Source organism: Myxocyprinus asiaticus, chromosome 26 (assembly GCF_019703515.2).
Source record: "Myxocyprinus asiaticus isolate MX2 ecotype Aquarium Trade chromosome 26, UBuf_Myxa_2, whole genome shotgun sequence".
NCBI classification, from domain to species: Eukaryota; Metazoa; Chordata; class Actinopteri; order Cypriniformes; family Catostomidae; genus Myxocyprinus; species Myxocyprinus asiaticus.
Genome location: NC_059369.1, coordinates 32,139,267 through 32,163,634, shown reverse-complemented (window position 1 = coordinate 32,163,634; position 24,368 = coordinate 32,139,267). Strand labels below are relative to the sequence as shown.

General features: G+C 38.6%; 1 pseudogene; it reads left to right on the top strand.

Moving 5' to 3' along the window:
* LOC127417105 (extracellular calcium-sensing receptor-like) overlaps positions 1-23,795 on the top strand; it is a 28,939-nt pseudogene extending 5,144 nt beyond the window's left edge.
* The last annotated feature ends 573 nt before the right edge of the window (positions 23,796-24,368 follow it).

The following is a 24,368-nucleotide window of genomic DNA, read 5'->3' as shown; positions in this document are numbered from 1 at the left end:
GGATGCCCGGCGAAGTGAATCGTGCAGCTGAGTCGGACAGTCCGGACCAGCCCTCGTGACGGACTGGAATGCGTCCAAGTTCCGCGCAAGGGGGACGAAAGAGACAACGTCATCAGATGTACCGGCAGGTGGGGCCTTGCGGTGGGGCGGAGCTCGAGGTGCCACACCACGTCGTGGTCGTGCTGAGTCCGAGGACATCGAAGCACTTACCTGGCTCCTTGTGACCACCCCCGGAACAGCCTGGAATGGGGGCGGAAGGGGCCTGTCCTCGTGACCCGTGGAGACTGTCACATCGGGGGCGGATTTGTGCCACAGCTGGGCGCTCAGGGCGGGAGACTGCCGCTGGAGCGCCAACCTGCCAAATGGAGTGGTGGACGGTGATCATGATGCCAGCCATACACACCAGATACGTGACCCAGGGAACAAGGAAACCACTCTTGCTGAGCTCTTGAGTACTGCAGCCACTTGGGCATGCAGTGCAATTAAATGCAAAAGGTAACAAAAAGATGAAGATCTGCTTACCAGCTCCAGAGCAGCGGGTTTCGTTGTCCCTGGGTCGCCGTCTCAAGGGCGCTTTAAAGCCTTTCATGGGTTCTGGGTGGCCGCGAGACGGGTGGCGTCTGCTTCCTGCGGTGGGCTCCACGCCGGGGCCAGGCCGAAGTGGTGGGCTGCGGTGGAGCTGGTGCAGTCACCGCAGGGGGACGCCCTTGGCGATGAGTAGATGGGGTGCAGGATCTTGAGCCGCTCTGGGGCAGGATATGCTGGCTAGCATCCATCTACTGCTCTACCATCGAGAACTGCTGGGCAAAGTCCTCGACGGTGTCACCGAATAGGCCCGCCTGGGAAATGGGGGCAGCAAGGAATCATGTCTTGTCGGCCTCCCCCATCTCGACCAGGTTGAGCCAAAGGTGGCGCTCCTGGACCACTAGTGTGGCCATCGTCCACCTGAGAGACCGCGCCGTGACCTCCGTCGCTCGGAGAGCGAGGTCGGTCGCCGAGCGCAGTTCCTGCATCAATCCCGGGGCGGAACTACCCTCGTGCAGTTCCTTTAGCGCCTTGGCGGACTTGCAGGAGAGCCATGGCGTGCAGGGCGGAGGCGGCTTGTCCAGCGGCACCGTAGGCCTTGGCCATCAGAGATGACGTAAACCTACAGGCCTTGGATGGGGGCTTTGGGCACCTGCGCCAGGTGGCGGCGCTCTGCGGGCATAGGTGCACCGCGAGCACCTTTATCCACTGGGGGATTGCCGAATAACCCTTGGCCACCCCACCATCGAGGGTAGTGAGAGCAGGGAAGCTGAAAAGATCGGGACCAGGCAGTAAAAAGTGCCTCCCGTGACCTTGTCAGCTCTTCATGCACTTCCAGGAAGAAAGGAACGGGGCGGGGCGTGGCTTTGAGCGGCGCCGCGAGCCCAGGAACCAATCACCGAGCTGCGAGGGTTCAGGGAAGAGCGGTGAAATCCACTCTAACCCACGCTTGCGGCTGCCCGGGAAAGCATGTCATCATCTCCGCGTCAGCCTGTGACTGGGCGATCGACCCCGAAGGGAGGAGCCCAGCTGAGGCTTCTGACTGGACGAGCCCGCTCTCCGATGCTGCGCTCGAGAGCTCATCACTTTTGCGGGCTCCGAATAAGAGGTCGAACTCGCCGTGAGACGAGCCGGTGGACTCACCTGGAAGCCCGATCGGGGCAGACGAGCGTGCTGGGGAATGGGAGGTCTGCGGGGGGGATACCCAGCGGAGGCGGTCCCATTGGGGTCCCCAAATCGCCCCCAGTACTAGCCGCACTGGCCTCAAACCCGTGGGTAAAAGGACCGAGGCGGGAGCCTCTGGGGTGGCTTGCTTTCTTACAAAGGCGAGCCGCGACCGCAACGTTGCCATGGACATATTCTCGCAATGAGAACATGACCATCCACGAACGCTGTCTCCGCGTGAGCAGTGCCCAGACACGAAAGACAGTGATCGTGACCGTTAGAAGGCGAGAGATTACGAGCACAACCAGGAATAACACACAATCGGAAAAGCATCTTTAAAAAGACGCGTCTTTAAAAAGACGTTCCGTGTGTGTGCTCTTTTAGAGAAATATATACTCTTTTAGAGGGGAAAAATGCTCTTTCAGAAAATATACTCTCTAGTTTTCTGCCGAAGCGCCCAGGGGCATTCTCTGCAGTGCACCAGTGCAGAGGAGGGAGAAGCCGCTGAAATGCGCCGTCAGATCCAGCAGAGGTGAATGAACAGTAGTATTCAGCTCAGTGAGCATGACCGTTCGGCTCCGAAGAGAAATTCTGAATGAGTGGTTGCACACCAGCTCCTTTTATACCCGTATGTTCAGGGGAGTGGCATGCAAATACCACTCGCCAATTTTCTTTGGCCTTTCTAGGGAACTACAATGGCTCTTAGTGCAACACTGCGCCAGTGCACCACTATCACATGCAGTCTTCTGAATTGATCCAATAAGTTTTGGGTGAGAACAGACCAAAATTTAACTCCTTTGTCACTGTGCATATTGCCATTGCAGTCTCTAGGCATGATCATGATTTCAACCTCGATTACACATACTACGCATACACAGAACACTAGATGAGGCTATAGGAAGTGTATTCGAACTTGAAATCATGATCTCCAAGGAGACTGCTGTCAAGATTTATAGTTATATTTTGGTCTGTTCTCACCCAAAAACGATTGGATTGATTCAGATGACACTGGAGTCTTATGCAGTGGTGCCTACAGCTGTACGGCTGTAGGCATTATGCGTACCATGAACGCTCCATCTGACCTGAGAAACAGTTTCTCTCAGAATATTTGAGCAATAATGACATGTGTCCCGTCATTCTTTTGGCTGTTTAAAAGAACTAGCGATGCACAATTCACGAATTAATCATTCTTTTGAATCAGTTCTTTTCAATGAATTGGCCAAACAGGCTTGCAAAATGGTCTGATTCGATACGTGATTCAGACCTGTTCATTCCGAGTCTTCTGACCACTCTCTCACAGAATCTTTTGGAGCAGTTTCTCACTCATTAAAACAGTATTGGGATATTTACAAACACAGGGAACAAACAATGCTGGATAAAGTGGATATTTACCTACAATCAACTGAAACAAAAGGCTGCCTTATGATAGGTAACTTTGAAAAGATTTAGCAAGTGCTGTGCCATGTGAATAAGGCGCTGTTCACACTGAATGTGTTTTGCTTATAATTGCACTGTTTTTCAGTTGTTTACCATGTAAATATTCGCTATATGGATGTCTCTTGACAACAGCATCATGTCTCACTGTTTTTAACATTTCTAACAGGAGCACTGCATTTTTAAATGGTGTGACAAGTAAAAAAGAACTTCAGCTGTTAAAAACACTTCCCGAAACACCTGCGTAGGCTGCGTTCTGCTCTATTCATTGCACTGCGTCTTGCTTTTTTTAGCGCGAGAACTTGTTTATTCTGACCAGAAATGCTTTCCCCAATAGTTCTAAAAATGCTACACACCTGAGAAAAAAATGCTTCTCTCAAAGTCACCAGAACTGAATGGTTTGGGGTTGACTTTGAAAAAAATAAAATAATAATAATAATAATAATAATATATATATATATATATATATATATATATATATATATATATATATATATATATATATATATATACACACACACACACACACACACACACACACACACACACACAGGCAGCCAAAAGTTTGGAATAATGTACAGATTTTGCTCTTATAGAAAGAAATTTGTACTTTTATTCACCAAAGTGGCATTCAACTGATCACAATGTATAGTCAGGACATTGGTAACATGAAAAATTACTATTACAATTTGAACAAAATGTACAGAACTTCTTAAACTACTTCAAAAATCCTCCACGTTCAGCAATGACAGTTTTGCAGATCCTTGGCATTCTAGCTGTCAGTTTGTCCAGATACTCAGGTGACATTTCACCCCACACTTCCTGTAGCACTTGTCATAGATGTGGCTGTCATGTTGGGCATTTCTCACGCACCTTACAGTCTAGCTGATTCCACAAAAGCTCAATGGGCTTTAAGATCCATAACACTCTTTTCCAATTATTGTCCAATGTCTGTGTTTCTTTGCCCACTCTAACCTTTTCTTTTTGTTTTTCTGATTCAAAAGTGGCTTTTTCTTTGCAATTCTTCCCATAAGGCCTGCACCCCTGAGCCTTCTCTTTACTGTTGTACATGAAACTGGTGTTGAGCGGGTAGAATTCAATGTAGCTGTCAGCTGTGAACATGTGAGGCATCTATTTCTCAAACTAGAGACTCTGATGTACTTATCCTCTTGTTTAGTTGTACATCTGGCCTTCCACATCTCTTTCTGTACTTAGAGCCAGTTGTCCTTTGTCTTTGAAGACTGTAGTGTACACCTTTGTATGAAATCTTCAGTTTTTTGGCAATTTCAAGCATTGTATAGCCTTCATTCCTCAAAACAATGATTGACTGATGAGTTTCTAGAGAAAGCTGTTTCTTTTATGCCATTTTTGACCTAATATTGACCTTAAGACATGCCAGTCTATTGCATACAGTGGCAACTCAAAAACAAACGCAAAGACCATGTTAAGCTTCATTTAACGAACCAAATAGCTTTCAACTGTGTTTGATGTAATGGCAAGTGATTTTCTAATACCAAATTAGCAATTTAGCATGAACACTCAAAGATAAGGTGTTGGAGTGATGGCTTCTGGAAATTGGGCCTGTCTAGATTTGATCAAAAATTACTTTTTTCAAAAAGTGATGGTGCTGTTTTTTACATTAGTAATGGGTCTGTATGATTCTGTGTGGATTATAGAAAAGTCAACGCAGTGTCTAAATTTGACGCATACCCAATGCCTCGCGTTGATGAGTTGCTCGATCGGTTGGGCACCGCTCAATTTTATTTGACACTGGATTTGACCAAGGGTTATTGGCAGATCCCCTTGACACCAATTTCCCATGAAAAAAACAGCTTTCTCCACACCGTTCGGATTACACCAATTTGTGACGCTTCTGTTCGGTTTGTTTGGAGTCCCGGCTACGTTTCAGCATCTCATTGACCGAATCCTCAGACCGCATTCGGCTTACACCGCTGCCTATTTAGATAACATCATAATTTACAGCAATGATTGGCAGTGGCACATGCTACATCTGAGGGTGGTTCTGAGATCGCTGCGACGGGCCAGACTCACAGAGAGTGGCATATAAACAGCCACACCACCAGCAGAGAGAGAGAGAGAGTTTGGCACAAGGAAGGCTATGGTGCTCCAGAAGCTGTTACGTTCGTTCTGATGTATTTGTGAAGCTGATGTGTTTAAGTAACTACGTGCCTGTGAAGCTGATGAGTTTGTGAAGTTGTAAAGCACTGAATTGGCCGAGAGCTGAGATATTCTTCTAAAAATCTCTAATTGTGTTCTGCAGAAGAAAGAAATTCATACACATCTGGGATGGCGTGAGGGTGGGCAGGGTTGGGAGGGTTACTTTTGAATGTATTCCACTACAGACTACAGAATACATGCTGTAAAATGTAATTTGTAAAGTATTTCCTTAGATTGCTCAAGGTCAGTAACATATTCTAAATACTTTGGATTACTTGTTCATCAGTGGTATATTTTTTCACTTGTTTTGACTATAAAAACTTTGCCAGTACAGTAAGACAAAATACACGTTAAAAATACATTCTCTGAAAAACCTAAATATCTTATGCAGTGTTGTTTCTAAAACAAGATAAATCAAATTGATCTTATTTACATGATTTTTAGATATTTTTACAGGAAAACAAAACAAAAATTATCAAGAATATGATTTTTACCCTAATATCAAAGGTCTTACTAGAAAAAAGAAATTATGATCCAACGTGAATTTTCTTGATAAAAAAATATGATCGTGCATGTAAAATGGCTAGAAATAGCATTTTAGCTTAGCTGACAATTTACACAAGGTTTATTTCTATTTCTTGTGCTCCAAACTTACTTCAAACTTACTTCTCTGTCTGCTCGAATGAAAGTAACACATCATAAGAAAGTGTTTCACTGCTGTTCAAATGCACTTTGGATCGCATCATTTATATGTATACATGTTTTTCATCTGAAAGGACTAAATATTAAATTAAACAAATTACAATAAAATGCTCTCTTCAGTAGATTTAGCAGACTCTGGAGTAGTGGTGCACTGTTCTACTGTGCAGAGACACCTGCACAAATATGACCTTCATGGAAGAGTCATGAGAAGAAATCCTTTCCTACATCCTCACCACAAATTTCAGCATCAGAAGTTTGCAAATGAACATCTAAATAAGCCTGATGCATTTTGGAAACAAGTCCTGTGGACTGATGAAGTTAAAATATAACTTTTTGACCGCAATGAGCAAAGGTATGTTTGGAGAAAAAAGGGTGCAGAATTTCATGAAAAGAACACCTCTCCAACTGTTAAGCACGGGGGTGGATCGATCATGCTTTGGGCTTGTATTGATGCCAGTGGCACAGGGGAACATTTCACTGGTAGAGGAAAGAATGGATTTAATTAAATACCAGCAAATTCTGGAAGCAAACATCACACTATCTGTAAAAAAGCTGAAGATGAAAAGAGGATTGCTTCTACAACAGGATAATGATCCTAAACACACCTCAGAATCCACAATGGACTACCTCAAGAGGTGCAAGCTGAAGGTTTTGACATGGCCCTCACAGTCCCCTGACCTAAACATCATCGAAAATCTGTGGATAGACCTCAAAAGAGCAGTGCATGCAAGACGGCCCAAGAATCTCACAGAACTAGAAGCCTTTTGCAAGGAAGAATGGGTGAAAATCCCCTAAACAAAAATTGAAAGACACTTAGCTGGCTACAAAAAGCTTTTACAAGCTGTGATACTTGCCAGGGGGTGTTACTAAGTACTAATCATGCAGGGTGCCCAAACTTTTGCTTCAGGCCCTTTTCCTTTTTTGTTATTTTGAAACTGTAAAAGATGAATATAAAAAAGTAAAATTGCTTAAAATATTAAAGAAATGTGTCATCTTTAAGCCTTTTGGAAATCAGGCCATCTTTTGCTCACTTGGCTATTCACAGCAACAAAAATTTTGATCAGGGGTGCCCAAACTTTTGCATGCCACTGTAAGTTAACTTAAGAAAGTGTCAACTTGATTGAATTAATACTGTTTAAGTGGTATAGACTTAACCTCTAAAATTATATGGATGTGACAGCTCTAAAACGAAGTGACATAAAAAATGTGGCACTTTTAATTTCAAAAAGAAGCGCTGTTATGACAAAGTCTATAACGTGTTTTTCAGACATTTCCTTGTCTTTTTGGAAGATTATTAAGTCCTTTGATGCCTCTTTTGCAGCCATTAATATGGCTAGTTAAAATGTTTTATTTAGAAATGGTGCACACATCATGTGAGGTGGATTCACAATGCCATTTCCTAAAAAATATATATATATATATATATAATAATTTGCTCCATTGTTTGAAACTTTAGTTTCCATTGATATAGTTCACATGTCCATGGATTTGCCCATATGCAAATCCCTTCGATACACATACAGTACATAATCAGAATGCATCCAAGACATTAATGTTGATTAACTTACATAAAAATGAATGTTCAATTAAATAACAATAATAAAAATTATCTTCTCTTTCTTTTCTCTTGATCATTTCTTACAAATGATCACATCTAGTTAAAAAAAAAAATAAAAAAAAAATAATAATAATAACCAAAACAGCAATCAAGAGACAAGCTGCCAACCAAATAATTACCCATGAGCTACTGCAGTCTCCAAGGTAAAGCAACTGTGACAGGTGAAACAAATTAGTTGTGATTGTGGCGATGTATTGTTTGTGAGCCCAGGCAAGTCAGCATAAGGTCTTTGTTTCACATTTTCATCAGTGCTTGCCCTAGGTGATGATTTAATTGGAGGCGAGAGGTGTAAAGCACTGATGTGGTATAACCAGCCAAGGGTTTAGGGATTATCAGTATGGAGAAATTAACTCCACCGGTCCAATTTACCATTGGCCTCATGGCACAGGGCAGGTGTAGAGCAGCCTCTTGACATGTGCTAACAAGTAAGTGATTCCTTGATGAAATAAGAACCCAGGATAACCTTATGGAAAAAAACAACAGCAGTAGCAGCATTACATCATAATTCATTAACAGCTTGACTAAGCATTCTAGGCAGCTGAGTGATTAGGCAAAACCAGATACTGTCAAGAGGTATCCTGAGAATTGTTCTTTTCAATCAAAACATAATTAATGACTATGTACTTCTGTATGAGAGGCTGGACCCAGAGGTAAAAACTTCCCAATTAAAGTGCATGAGTTAACAACGTAATTAAAGTATAGCAAACTTAGCAAGTTGTGAAACATTAAACCACTCTTCAGCCTTTTGCAAAGTTCATCAGTGTTTATTTTACAGATCCATAAACAACTTCCTGTTCCTCTCAACAAATAATTAAGTTTAAAGATTGCATTTTTAAAAGCTTACGAAATGCAAGGGATAGATAGAACAGTTTTGGTGTCAATGTAAAGTTGTATATTAATGACTAAAACATATACAACCCCTTTGTGTACCAACAAGATTTATTCCATAGTAACTTAATGCAAATAAAGTCTTAACACTCAAAACTTCTAATAACATAAATAATTCTTTATGAAAATAATTTCCCATAACAGACACATCCGATGTCATATATTTTCATAGATTTTTTTTCATATTCTAATCACTGTGTTACTTATATTTACATATATTAAAGAATTAAATATTTTGTAGACATACATAGTTTATGGTGATTTTAGATGAAAGCATTAGATGTCTTTTGTTGGGAGTAATTTATGAGGGAGTATGCAGATGTTCTGTCAAAAATTGCATTATAAATTACTGATAATAAGAAAAGTATGTTAAAAATAAATTATAAAGGCACAGTTTCAGCCTGTATATTATTAATAAACACAATTTTGTAATAAAATACCATTTACACTACCGGTCAAAACTTTTGAAACACGACTGAAATGTTTCTCATGATCTTAAAACTCTTTTGATCTGAAGGCGTATGCTTAAATGTTTGAAATTAGTTTTGTAGACAAAAATATAATTGTGCCACCATATTAATTTATTTCATTATAAAACTAAAATTTAATAAAACAATAATATATATAATTATTATTTTAATTGATGACTTGGACCAAATAATAAAAGCAGCCAATAAGTGCCCAACATAGATGGGAACTCCTTCAATACTGTTTAAAAAGCATCCCAGGGTGATACCTCAAGAATTTGGTTGAGAAAATGTCAAGAGTACATGTCTGCAAATTCTAGGCAAAGGGTGACTACTTTGAAGATGCTAAAATATAACAGTTTTGATTTATTTTGGATTTTATTTAGTCACAACATAATTCCCATAGTTCCATTTATGTTATTCCATAGTTTTGATGACTTTACTATTATTCTAAAATGTAAAAAAAAAAAAAAAAAAAACTTATAAAAAATGTGTGTTTCAAAACTTTTGACCAGTAGTGTATATAAAAAACACTATTTAAATAGCCTAATAATGTGTCAAACCTGAATATGTGAATGTATTACAGTCTAAAAAATGCTATATAGTATAAATGACAAAGTGTTCATTCTAAGTGACAAAACAAAAAATAAAAACTAGCAAATGGGTCAAGATACAGTATGTGTTATCTTTGCCTCTAGTTATATTTAGTCTCTATTAGTGTTGGTGTAGGATCAGTAGAGGGCACTGTAGACCACAACAAAAGGCTGACACTCTGATTGGCAGTACCAGTGAATTAGTATTCTGTAGGGAATACAGTTAAAAGTACAGTACTAATTGGACCAGTAGAATGAATTTTTTTTTTTTTTTTTTTTTTTTTTTTTTCATAATTTAGTACTTTTGTACTAAGTGATATGTGGTACTATATAATCCATATTTTTCATTCATTTAATACATCATTCATTTTAATACATGTGACCATCATATAATCCTGACCAACTTAATGGGAAATGTGCACACATTTATCAATCCTTTGAAAATCTATATACCAAATGATTTAAGTCTCTACTTCTGAATTACTTGATTGTAACAGGATACCAAAGACAATTAACTCAAATCACACATGCTGACCACAATTGCTTACCACAGGAGTGTCTGAATTTTATTTATTTATTTTTTACTGAAGGTCAGGTACAGAAACAAAGGAGCCACAGTCCACATGGCTTTAATAATTACTGTATAAGAAATAAAAAAAAGCCACAATTACACTCTTTAACTGTATGCCTAATATGTGTTTTAAACACTTTGTATTGTGTCAAGTTTAAATAAAGGATATTTCACCCATAAGAAGACTTGAAATGGCACAGTGAAGTGGGTTCTATCCTTTGTTATACAATGTGATTCCAGCAGATGGAAATAACTTAAATAAATCAGATGATTTGAGAAGGAATAACAATTTTAATTTGTAGAAATTAATAAATGAATAAAAATGAAATAATGAATACTGAATAAATGCAATAATACAGAAAATAAATATTTGATTATAAATGTTAAGTAGATATATCTTAAGGATATATCCAAGGACTAAGTCGTGGAATAAACCTAACACAAAGTCTTGTCTTTGTCTAATGAACTAAGTAAATGAAAAAAGTTAAAGTACAGAGATTAATCGAGATGAGGCCTCAAATTTGGAGATCAGATGTGAAGAGCTAGAGAGCTGAGGTGTTAGTCTGACACCCAGATATTCATTAAGGTCTTTATACCCTCTTGGGACTGTGCCAGCAGCCATTTCCTTTCTAGGTGCAGAATGTTCTGCACAGTGATGTAATGACCCTAGGTGTCAGGTCAGGTGGGTATAGGGCTTATAGAAGTGTGAAACTTTTGAGTGGAAAGATCGACTATAGCGCCACTCATACATTTATTTATGTAAACGACTCTAAATGTACTTATCTCAGCGAAATGGGAGGACAGGTGTCCCGAAACATATCCTGTTATGTACTAGCAGACAAACTATGCTCTCTCGTTCCAGCTCCGAAACCTCATCAGGTAAAAAGTGTAATCAACAGGTCAAAAGGGTAACAAACTGATATACTCACGCATGCATTTAGTTCTCAGAGGAACATTGGACACAAAAGGCATCAAGCATGGATATAATGATAGTAATACATGATATAAATGAATATAAAACTGAGTATATAAGTGTGAATATATGAATATTACATAGCTTCTGATTAGTTGATTTCAAGTATAATATCAATAAGCAAAAAGTATAAAATATGGGAAAGACTCTAGCCACTTGCATCACAATGTAATGGGTAAGAGCTTCTGTAACCTTCACTGCCCCCGAGTTGTGTTCTCACAAAACCACTTCAGGGTGATACAAGACCCCTCCGCTTTGCATCTACACGATAACAACTGGCTGACTGTACATTATCCTGCTTATTACACGGCTACTAACCAAACAAATAAATACATAAAATATTGATTTGCGTTTAAATTATGTAATCTGAGAAGAAAGAAATCACTGAACAGCTGAAATCAAGCTCCGGTTTGCGTCACAATTGTGTTGGTGTTTATTTTGTGTAAATGACCGTCTGACTCCTCATTATTCAGCCTATTACAAGACTTCTTGCCAAACAAACAAATACATGCACATGAAACATTGATTTGCGCTGAAATTGTGTAATTATGTGAGAAGAAATCAGCTGATCAGCTGAAATCAGACAAATTCAATCAATGAAACATTGGTTTGAGTTGAAATTATTTTATTAGCTTACTTGTAGAGATCACACAGTGAGCCGAAAAGCAGGAGAGATAGCTTGCAGAACCTGGATGAGCGGTCTGATACGTCTTAATCCCCATATGTGCATGTTACAGAGCAATATCTGACTGCTGGATGGCGCCATTGACTAATCAGAATTGAGTATTCCAGAGAGCCGTGTAATAAAACGTGATATCCATTCAGTGTCACAGAAACAAACATAGAGCTGGGGTGTGACGCACTATACTTAAACATAAAAAACTATACGTTTTTCTTGAAATGCAAGGAATTACTCTTTTTTTTTTTTTTTTTTTTTTTTTTAACAAAGTCATGCTGTCACAGTTTCACACCATTCTTATTAAGTGGCACTTCATCATTGGAAATCTAATTTCTGAACTCCTGTTGAACACTGAAATAAGCTGGTGGCTGCCAAGAGAATGCACTAGTGGACTTAACTCACTGTGAGATTTGGCGGTATGTGATAGCGACAACAAGTGTTTAGACTTTAAATTTAAAATACATTTTCAGTTGCGAGTAATGAAATGTTGTATTCCTGAAATCTTTGGCCCTTGTTTGGACACCCCTGTTTATCATAGTCGTAAAAAGTGGGCCATTAACACAAATTAAAAATACAATACAGCAAGGAAGTTCAACTACAATGTTCTTTTAATAGACACATGACGACATGGTTGCAAGTTTTGAAAGATTTTGGGCAGGGCACAAAAAACACTGCCTGAGGACTTTAACTGTAACATGTTGAAACTTGATAAACAGGATGATGCAAATGCACCAGTGGCATAAACTCACCCGGGAGCATATTTGATAGGTGTCTCCACAAATATGAAAAACACAATTAAGAAACTCTTTAATTAAAGCACAGCTGGAAGCTGTAAAATTGTTCTAAACAACAAAAGCTCTGAACAAACATGTGATGCAACTGAAAATTTAATTGTTGAGCTGTACATTTTTGGTCTCTGAAATACACATCAGTACAAATAATGTATAAATATAACACGTTTTAACTTGAAAAAAAGAACATAAATGTGAGGAGTGCTTTCATCAGCAACAGAAGGCATATGTGCAGGTATTTAAAACCCAGAATGCAACCTTATACCAGAACATCTATACCTTCTTTAGGGCCTGAACTACAGTGCCTTGTAATAATCAGTGTTTGGGGAGGTACTTTAAACCTGTAGCTTCCCAAGCAAAAGCTACTCATAAATGAAAGTAATTAAACTACAGTCAAGCAACTCTTTAAAAAAAAAAAGTAGTTAAAATAGCTACACTACAAGCTACTGACAAAAAGTAGCTAACATGCAGCTGTTTAAAGGAGAAAACACCTTTAGATGTTTAACAATTGGATGATATTATTTAATTTAAAATTCAATAATATCACCAAATAGTTAGGCTGTTTAATTAGTTTGACATTCCCTTGTTAAAATTAACATTTGTTTTACCTCAGTAACCATAGTTTAATGATGGTATTTGTAGAAAAACATGGTTAGTACAGTCATGACAATTATTGCAATAAAGCCATGGTTACTATATGGATACTACAGTACAACTGTAGTAAAACCATGATTATTTGTATCAAAACCATGATTTTCTGCCAAAAAGCATGGCTACTACAGTCATGGTTACTACAATATTACTATAGTAAATGGTCAATGGCTATTTGTTTAACCCATAATTTATTTTCATAAGGGTTAATCATATAGGGTAACAACATTAAATAACAAATTTATACTTAATATACACCAATAAAACTAGAAAATGCCCTATTTTATATAACTGAATTGAAATATAGCAATAAACAGCAGCAAAATAACATTCACAGGAGCATCATTTTTTTATTTTTGACGTGAATGAAAAAGAGGCTGTGAGGGATAGACTATGTCTCTTATTCTTTATTTTATTCAATCCCCATTAGCTTCCACAATGTGGTCGCTAGCCTTCTTGGGGTCAACACAAAAATACAATAATAAAAACAACAATACATATAATGCCAAAAATAAAAATGAATATAAAACTCCTCTAGTCAAATCACCAGAAATAGTTTTTTATTTTATTTTATTTTATTTATTTTATTTCCACATTACAGTGGTATGGTGAACATTATATGAATGAAACATGGAACATAACTGAAGAAATTACCAAGCATTAAAATAAAAACAATATTGAAAGGAAAAGAAAGCAAGAGTCTAATTAATCTAATTTTCAAATGAATAAATGTTTTCTGGATTCTTTTGTCTACTAAAATGTGTTGGAATTTTGTTTTTTAATGTTTTGTCTGTGGCATGTCAATGTCCGAAAGAAATGGCTTCCTAAAATAAATTAGTTCCCAACACTAAATATAAGGGAATCTATTGTTTTAACCAATTCATTTACATAAAATGTCCGAAAGAATCAATCCACTTAAATTATTTAGTTTTCCTAGCGCTACATGAGAACGAGGACGTTTAGGTGAGCACATTTGATTTCTTAGCGCCACTGCTGCGTTCAAAATACTATGCAATGTGACGCTACAGCCCTACTCATCTAAAAATGTAGCTTGTTACTGGTAAAGCTACACTATTGTGTGAACTGCTGAGCTACTGTCACACAAGTAGCATCGCTAATTTAACTAAACTACTCCCCAATCCTCGTTATAATCATTGACCATAAAAATAGACTTGCTTTTCCTGAATGAAATACCAGTGCTTGTAACGTAACAAAAATTATGAAGTTTGTGTTCACATTGTCGTTTGAAATGCTGTTAACCCAAATATTTTAAATGCTTTAAATAGACAGAAAATGTATTAATTACACTGCCTGGCCAAAACATACTCTAATATTTCTTTGGACAGCCTTCAGCTTTGATTACCGCATGCATTTATCGTGGCATTGTTTCGACAACCTTATGTAACGTCACAACATTTATTTCTGTCTAGATTTGCTTACATTTTTGATGATCTTGTATTGATGATGAGAGAGTCGAACCACTCCGTAAGGTCTTCTCCATCACATTCCAGAGACTTTCAATGGGGCTAAGGTCAGGACTCTGTGGTGGCCAATTCATGTGTGAAAATGATTCCTCATGCTCCCTGAACCACTCTTTCACAATTATAGCCTGATGAGCTAGCCTATAAATGTGTTCTTAACACATTTTCCTTTACACATTTTCATCCAGGAATATGCCCGTGCCATCATGCAGGGAAGGAAAAAAAAAAAAAAAAAAATCAATTGATGGGATAACCTGGTCATTCAGTACATTCAGGTAGTCACCTGACTTCATTTTATTGCTGCATAACGTTGCTGAGCCTAGACCTGACCAGTTGAAGCAACCCCAGATCAAAACACTGCCTTAAATCCACACAGCGATTTGTTTTAATTTTTTGGACAGGCTGTGTATAATGAGCCATTTACAGTTTGAGTGCACACTTTTAGAATAAATCAATTTGAGTGTTTATAGATGTAAAATTAGTTGTACATAATAATATTAATAAATTAAAAAGTATAAAATGTATAAAACCCAACAATCCATTGCACACCTGTTTGAAATCATCTACAAAACAAAGATTGAGTCAACATGTTATGGAGGTCACATAAGGGAAAGTCTATAGGCCCTATTTTATGAGTGCTATGTATTAAGCACAGTGCTAATTGAAATGTTAAATGTGCAAAGACACTAGGAATGTCCAAAAGGGTTTGGAATATTTGTGCAAGTACGTGTTAAGTCTTGTACGTGTTAAAACTGTGTGTGCAAAACACAAGCTAGCTATAATATATATATATATATATATATATATATATATATATATATATATATATATATATATATATAAGCCCATTCATAAGAAGCTGGAGGTATAAATGGGCTGTATGCAATATTTACTACAAAATCATGGATAGTATTAAGTGTAATCGTCAGGGACATCATTTTATTGTTTTTCTGAAATTTCAGAATTCGGACATGCACTTTGACAGCACCTGCTGGTGAAATCTCCAAACTGTAAATGAACGGAATAAGTTTAGACTTTGCACACAGAATAGACGTGGTTCTCAGACACCTTAAGCGCAATTACTTATACACACAACGTAATTTTCTGTTTTAGTGAATATGCCCACTGATAGCACAAGCATCTTTCACCCAGGCCCAGTTGCGTGTTGCTCTGGCACGACAATTGCACTAAGATTTAACGCTCTCACAAAAATTGGATAAGACATAGCGCACGGTCATACAGTAGTGCATAGCCTTGCACCTAACACAGGTATGAAAATAGGGCCCCTCATGTTAAGAGGTTAAATATAAATGCATGCTGTACACTGGAAGGATTACATAATGAAACTGTCCCATACAGCAAGAAAGACATTTGCTAAGTAAGTAATCAGGTGAGCACACATGCAAAACAAAAAGAGGTACTGAATTGGGAAGATTTTATTATATACCAAGTAATCGAAATGTGAGTGCACAACAAAATTTATATTCCAATATTCAGTTTGCAATTCATTTTAGCTATCCGATAATTTAAGACAATCAGACTTGAACAAATTATCTTTACCCTATCACACGATTGCATGACCTGGTTCATTCATGTCCTGTCCCATGGTATGATTGGCTTTGTTCTCACTGATGCATTCATCAGATGTGTATAAAGAGCAAATACTTTACTATGTCATTGGCTTTTTGAAGCTGCATCTGAGCTGATTAATCAGAATGTGTATGTTTCTTTACACACTCCTCTTTTTTCACCGCTTTCATACAGAGGCAGAAAAGACTCTTTGCTGAATGATGGGAGATCCTAAGTACCCGCTGCTGTTCAAGGATTGAGATGTAACTATTGGAATGCTTTTTGCAGTCCACAGTAAAGAAACATTACCTTCATTTGAGTTTACACAAAAACCTTTTCTAAAGATTTCTATCATGCTCCAGGTTTGTTACATTGGAAATTATTACAAAAATAAAATAAACAAATAGAGTAGATGATGCTTTTGATACAATTAAAATACAATTGTTGTATGATTTAAAAAATAAATGTACGTATTTAAATACTCATTTGTACAAATAACTACCATAATATCTGGAATATTATGATGTTTAGAAGTTTACCATACATAAAATTTAAGCTCAAATCATTTTGAGCTCAAATTATCTGTTGTATTTATTGATTTCATGTTTTCACAGTGTAAATGTAACAGATTTTTGGATTAACAGAAGTGAAAGTTTGCTCCCAAATCTTTTAGTTGGCTACAAAATCTATGATACCTGTGGTTCAAGACTGTCTTCAATGAGTGCAACAATGGCACTGATGAATGATCTGGAGTTTCTAGCAAAGGACCGATGCAATGGACAATCTCCAATACATGCTATTATAGGGGAAATAGAGTCTTCTGCTACAGTGATTCTTTCCAGAACTACGGAGCCTTTCAAAATTCCAGTTGTTGGGCCTCATGTACTCAGATAGGAGACAAAGGCAGGCCTACATACAGTCATAAAGCCTGACTGCAGCCTGTAGGAACACTCAAAGCCTGATAAACACAAACGGCGCCAAAATCAAACAAAGGGAGTCCAAAACAGACTACAGATCCCATCAAACCTTGCTCAGTTTACACCTACTGTGTGTGAAATTCTGAAGAATCGAACTCACAGCTCCTATTGGATGAAACACCCTGCAGAACGTGTCCCTCAACCATGATGTCATGGAGTGAAAAAAAAACCCTGGAGATTCCTCCTAAGCTTTGCTTCCAGTGGCAGTATGCGCCGCATCTAGTTGCAGCCCTGCTCCTCTCAGGTGTAGCCTTGTTGCCCAAGGAAGTAACGCAAGTACCTGAACTTTGGCCATACAATCTCCATCTCGCTGGACAAACTGAGATTTCTCCATGTTCCACCGAGCAGGCTAACGGATCCGAAGGAGACTGCTGAGCAATCCGCGTCTCACCCCTTTTGCCTGCAGAAGTGAAGAAAGAACTTCACTGATTTCTCCACTAACCCGCCGATAATCAGCCGCTGTATCGCCCGCTGACAGAGCGAGGAAACGGCCTCCCATCATCACCCGAGCTTCGAGGAACTGAGTCGGAGTCAAACGACAGATGAACACACATTCTACCCGTGTCCTCACATGACTCAAGTAAGAGGTTTACATCTGGGCAGAGATAGATTATTATAGTGTGTTATTCTTGTGTATCAAGGCTGTTGCTTGTACATTTTACAGACCACCGAGTCCGCTTATTGCTGCTAATAATACTCAAGGTATTATTGTAACTTACTGTTACTGTTAGATTTGCTGTGTTGTCGTCCAACCACGTTGGGCAGTTTGTGCATTTCCTCCATCGCGGGTGAGATCAGCACACCGAGTTTATCCATTAAAAGAACCAACGACAGCAGCGGATGGATTACGATCCCTTCGTAAGTCTCTGAGTGATAAAACTAACGGTTGCCTTCTCTCCCATGATTGCTAAAACCAGCTCCAGTACCATCACTCTGTTCTCTCACTACTAACCGCACACAACCCCTCACAAACATACCTTGCATGTTTGGCAATCAGATAACTTGGGGATAGAGCCCAGCTTTACGTTATCATACCAGCAGAGACACGCGTTAAATGGGCATACACCATTAACTAGTCTCTCCACCCACATTCACTGGCCGGAAACCTCGCGTGACGTACTCTCCACAAGAGCCACATCCACCATTTTGTGCCTTCCACACCCATGGTTTAATCACGTTTACATTTATGCATTTGGCAGATGCTTTTATCCAAAGTGACTTACAGTGCATTTATTACAGGGACAATCCCCCTGGAGCAACCTGGAGTGCCGTGCTCAAGGACACAATGGTGGTGGCTGTGGGGATCGACCCTACCAGTTCAGTGCTTTAGCCCACTATGCCACCACCACTCCATATTACTGTTTAGTTTGTAGTTGGATGTCGGAAGTTTATCGACTGCATTGTATTGATTATTAATTGATATTACTGCATCAATAAATTGTTATACTTTAAAGTTTTGTTTTCGTATTGTTCTGCATGCACCTGTGTCAAGGGCTGGCAGGGGATGTCAGTGCTCAGATTCAAGCCTTCACTGATTTATTTTTGAATGTCTATGTTCCATCCTATATTGAGGCTGTTATACTGTCTGGTTATTTGTTCCTGATTCCAGGAACTAATTCCAGGGTGGTGCCCCGGCAATATTGTAGGGCTTTACTGGTTGTTTAGATCAGTGTTACTATCAGAAATAATTAATAATTATTTCTTTAGTTATTAATTAATTGAATCTAACTCATTAAAACCTCATATGGGGCTCCAGTAAATGTAGTGTGCTATGTTTAGGAGCAAGTTTGGTTATTAGCAATAATTATTATCAAAGATAATTATTAATTATTAAAATCAATAGAACATTGAGAATCAATGTTAGCTTTTTTTAATCCTTTAAATCAACAATTATCAAAGATAATCGTTAATTGTTAACATCTATGAAACATTAAAATTAACACTAGCTTATTGATCATTCAAATTCAACAACCATCAAAGATAATTATCAATTATCAAAAATCAATAGAATATTAATAAGGATTAACATTGACGGGGCACCACCCTGAAATCAGGGACTAATAACCAGATAGTACAACAGTCTCAATATTAGATTTTTTTTTTCCTCCTAAGAAAACAAAGACATCCGAAGAATATCGATTTTCGAAAAAAAATAAAATAAAATAAAAAAATGAATGAAGGTTTGAATCCGAGCACTGACATCCCGTCAGCATGACACAGGCATATGCAAAACAAACCAAAACACTTCTCGTTGTAATATAAACAGTTTATTTATGCAGTAATATCAATTAATAATTAATACAATGCAGTCAATAAACTTCCGACTTACAACTACAAACTAAACAGTGATATGATTAGATATGGAAATGTGTGTGTGTGGTTAGTACAAGAGAGAGAGAGAGAGAGATGATGGCCCTAAAGCCGATTTCGCGATAGTGGGAGAGAAAGCAGCTGTCAGTTTATCACTCAGAGACGCGGTGGCCGGCTCGTAAAAGTCCCGCGTTATTTGACTCTTTAATGGATGAACTCAGTTGCTGTCTCACCCGCGATGGCGAAATTGCACAACAATCCAATTTGGTTGGACCACAATACAGCAAAACAAATTTGTGATAATTAATACCCTGAGTATTAATAATGAGCGGACATGGTGGTCCGTAAACTGTACAAGCAAAAAAAAAAAAAAAACCTAGAAACTCAAGAATAACACTATAATATTCTATCTCTGCCCAGACTTAAACCTCTTACTTGAATCGCATGAGGACACAGGTAGAATGTGTTTTCCTCCGTCCTTTAACTCTGACCCGGTTCCTTGAGGCTCGGGTGATGACGTGAGGCCGTTTCCTCGCTCTGTCGGCGGGTGGTACGGCTGTTGATTCTTGGCGGGCTGGCGGAGAACTCAGAAATGTCGACTTGATTGAAGATGGAAGAGAAATCTTTAATCTCTTCACTTCTGTAGGCAAACGGATGAAGATGCGAATTGCTCGGCGGTCTCCTTCGGATCCGTTAGAGTGTTCGGTTGAACACAGAGTAATCTCAACTAGTCCAGCGAGATGGAGATTGTATGGCCACAGTTTCAAGTCGGACGTTACTTCCTTGTGCCACAAGGTTGCACATGAGAGCAGCGATAAACTACATCTATATTCGGTGAACAAAGTCGCTGGAAGCAAATCCCGAAAGCATTTTAGAGGTATTTCAACTCCTGATGATGTCATGTTTGAGGGACGTTCTGTTGTGTGCCTCATCCAATAGGAGTTGAGAGTTCGATCCTTTAGTGAGCAAGGCTTCATGGGATTTGTAGTCTTTTTTGGACTCCCTTTGTTCGATTTTGGCGCGATTTTTATCAGTATAATTTACGACTTGGAATGTGGGGGCCTGAGTTAGGTTTTTATGACTGTGTTAGGCCTGCCTTTGTCTTCTATCTGAATACATGAGGCCCAACAATATTAATAACCATTCATATTCTATTTATTTTGACAATTGATAGTTGTCTTTGTTGATTTGAAGGATTAATAAGTTAATGCTGATTCTAATCAATGTTCTATTGATTTTAATAATTAATAATTATCCTTGATAATTATTAATTATTGCTAATAACCAAACCCGCTCCTGAACGAAGCACCCAACACAGTGGTAAAAGGCTATAACAGTAACAGTTTTACACAATTACCATGTTGATGACTGTCACTGATACCCATGCTTTCTTTTTCAGATAAGTCCCTCAGCCACGTGAATGTCTCAGCAACAGAAAAGAGTACCCCTCTTTCTTCAGGACCATAGCTAGTGATCATCACTACAGCAGAGCACTTGCATACATAGTCAAGCACTTAGGTTGGTCCTGGGTGGGAGGTGTGAACGGTGACAGTTTCTACGGAAACAATGGAATAGCCATATTTCTGAAAACAGCTCAGGAGGAGAGCATTTGTTTAAAGTACTCTAAGAAGTTCTACCGAACAGAGACTGAAAAACTCCAAAAAGTAGTAGACATAATAAAACAAGGCACTGCAAAAGTGATTGTTGCATTTCTTTCCCATGTTGAGATTTCCCATGGCAATCTATTTGAGCTGTTAAGTATTCAGAACATTACAGGCCTCCAAATGATTGGAGTGGAGGGATGGATAACTGCAAAGAGTTTGATCACTCCAAACAGATTTCAGGTGCTGGGAGGGTCACTGGGGTTTGCAGTAGGAAAATTGATATTGAAGGGTTTACAGATTATGTTGTCAAAGAATTCTGTGAAACATCTTTTCAATGCTCAGAGAGAGAGAGATGGGAATTCTCAAGCTGAACTGACTTGCAGAAGATATCAGGATATACTTGTCTTGAAATTTACAACGAAGATGTGCCTGAACAAAAGATATTCAAGCAATGTCTACAAAGCGGTGTATGCTTTAGCTTATGCACTACACAGTCTCCTCAAGTGCAAAGAACAAGAAGGTTGTGAGAAAGGCCTGATGATAAAACCACAACAGGTAACAAAAAAATAAAAAATAAAAAAGCAAACCTCTAAAGTAACCCTATATCTGTTTGACAATGTGTTAAAATTACATCTTTTTTACTAGGTGGTTGAGGCTCTAAAAATGTAAATTTCAGCATAAAGATGGGGGATCAAGTGTGGTTTGACAGCACTGGTTCTGCAATAGCTCAGTATAAAGTTGTGAACTGGCAGCAGGACTCAAATGGATCTATCCAGTTTAAACCAGTGGGTTATTATGATTCCTCACTGCCTCCTCACCAGCGCTTGCATCTTAACACTGAAAACATAATCTGGGCTGCAGGACAGCTGGAGGTAATTACCAATAACTTGTGCAAAGTTTGACTGTAATGTGATATATATATATATATATATATATATGGCAGCGGGGGCGTGGTCAAGCATCTCTCCGGAGAGAGAAAGCGGTAAGGGCGCTTACACCTGAGCTAAATTATGTTTAACACCTGTCTCTAATTTCAGTGAGCACGGGGAGAGCGGCATAAATAGAGCGACACAACACTCAGTGGAGGGAGACTGGATACGACAGAGCCGAGCAAAGATTTTTCTAGTAGTGAAAGTTTATTTATGAAAGCTGTGTGTGTTAGTGTCAGTTTAGTGTGAAGGTAAACTGTAAATTGGTGTCGCCAAGAGGGGAAAATAAAACCTGACCTGAAGAAGGGAAAAACTGCTCCTCGCCTCATTTTTTACACTGGTGCCGAAACCCGGGTTTCTGTCGTATCCAGTCTCCCTCCACTGAGTGTTATGTCACTCTATTTATGCCGCTCTCCCCGTGCTCACTGAAATTAGAGACAGGTGTTAAACATAATTTAGCTCAGGTGTAAGCGCCCTTACCACTTTCTCTCTCCGGAGAGATGCTTGACCACGCCCCCGCTGCCACAATATATATATATATATATTACACACACACACACACACACACACACACACGTATTGACCTCTAGGATACAAGGGTACTGCATTATAAGGGTAAATGTACAAAAACTCAAACAGTGCTCTCCACCAGTGTACCTGTTCAAAGTTCAGGACAGAAAATGTGGTTCTTGATTCACTGACAAAACCATTTAAGTCAATACCATTTCCATGGACATCTTGTTTGTTTAAAAAAAAAAAAAGCTAATGACACAAAGAACAAAAAGGTTAAGTGATATTGAACTTTGATCCAGTGGAAAAAAGCAATGGCAGGTGTTACCGAGAGGTTTTTGTACATAAGGGCAGCACTATAATTGATGGTGATCAGTTTCTGTGATAGCACTTTAAAATGAGTTTTCATCCCAAGCATTTTCCCAAAAACTTCTCACTGAAATAGCTACCATTCAGCATTTACATCTTTTCATGATGAGCTGAAATATCCCTTTCACAATAATATCATCATCATTATTTTGAAGTCAGTAGAGATAACTGTATATTTAATGCATTTATTAATGTAGAAGCCAAGGTCTGTGTGCAGTGAGAGCTGTCCACCAGGCACACGAAAATATGCCCAGAAAGGAAGACCTGTCTGCTGTTATGACTGCATTCCATGTGCAGATGGAGAAATCAGTAATGAGACAGGTAATCTTCAGCCCATCTCAAAGTTCCAAAGAAAATTTAGTTGCTCATTTTGTGTTCTCCTACTGTTCAAGATGCAGTTTCTAATCAAAGGAGTTCATAAATGAAATAAATGAACTTTTTGTTTCCAACTATAGTGAACACAACTTCCTTTTCATATTCAAATAAAGTCTGTAGAGTTTCTTTCACTCACAGAAGTTATGGGTATAATGCTTGTATTTTTCCTCACTGTTTGGAGTAGGATCAACTGCGCTGGTGGCCATCCTGTTAAAAGCCAACAACTCCGATGTATGCTTCCTGCTGCTCTCACTGACTGTTCAATTACTTTCACTGGTTGGCCCACTTAGTAGTGCTGTATGTTGGGTCACACAGCATTTGGGGTCACTTTTGTCTTCTGTATCTCCTATGTTCTGGGGAAAACTGTGGTGTTAATGGCCTTCAAGGCTACACTTCCAGGAAGTAATGTCATTAAATGGTTTGGACCTGCACAATGATTCAGTGTTCTTGCATTTACACTCATACACGTGTGCTTTGGCTAACAATGTCTCCTTTTCTCTATAAAAAGATGAAATACTATAAAAGGAAAAGATCATACTTGAGTGCAGTCTGGGTTCTACTATAGGTTTTTCTGCTGTGCTGGGTTATATTGGCCTACTGGCTTTGTGCTTTATTCTGGCTCGCACACTGCCTGATCACTTCAATGAAGCCAAAAATCACCACATTCAATACAAATTCATATTCTGTGCTGTTTGGGGGTCACATTTATTCCATCTTACGTCAGTTCTCCTGGAAAATGTACTGTAGCTGTGGAAATACTTGCAATTTTAGCCTACTTTTTACTATATATATATATATATATATATATATATATATATATATATATATTTATAGACTTGTTTTACTCTTCTGCATATTTGCACCAAAAGATTAATTCATCCAGTTTAAGTCTGAACAAAATAAAGCAACACGTGATGGGAAAAACCTTCATGATCCAAGATAAAGGGTCACTTCATCTAAGCCTTCATGAAAAAGAAAATGGCTATTGAGTTTCCAAAACTGAATTTTTC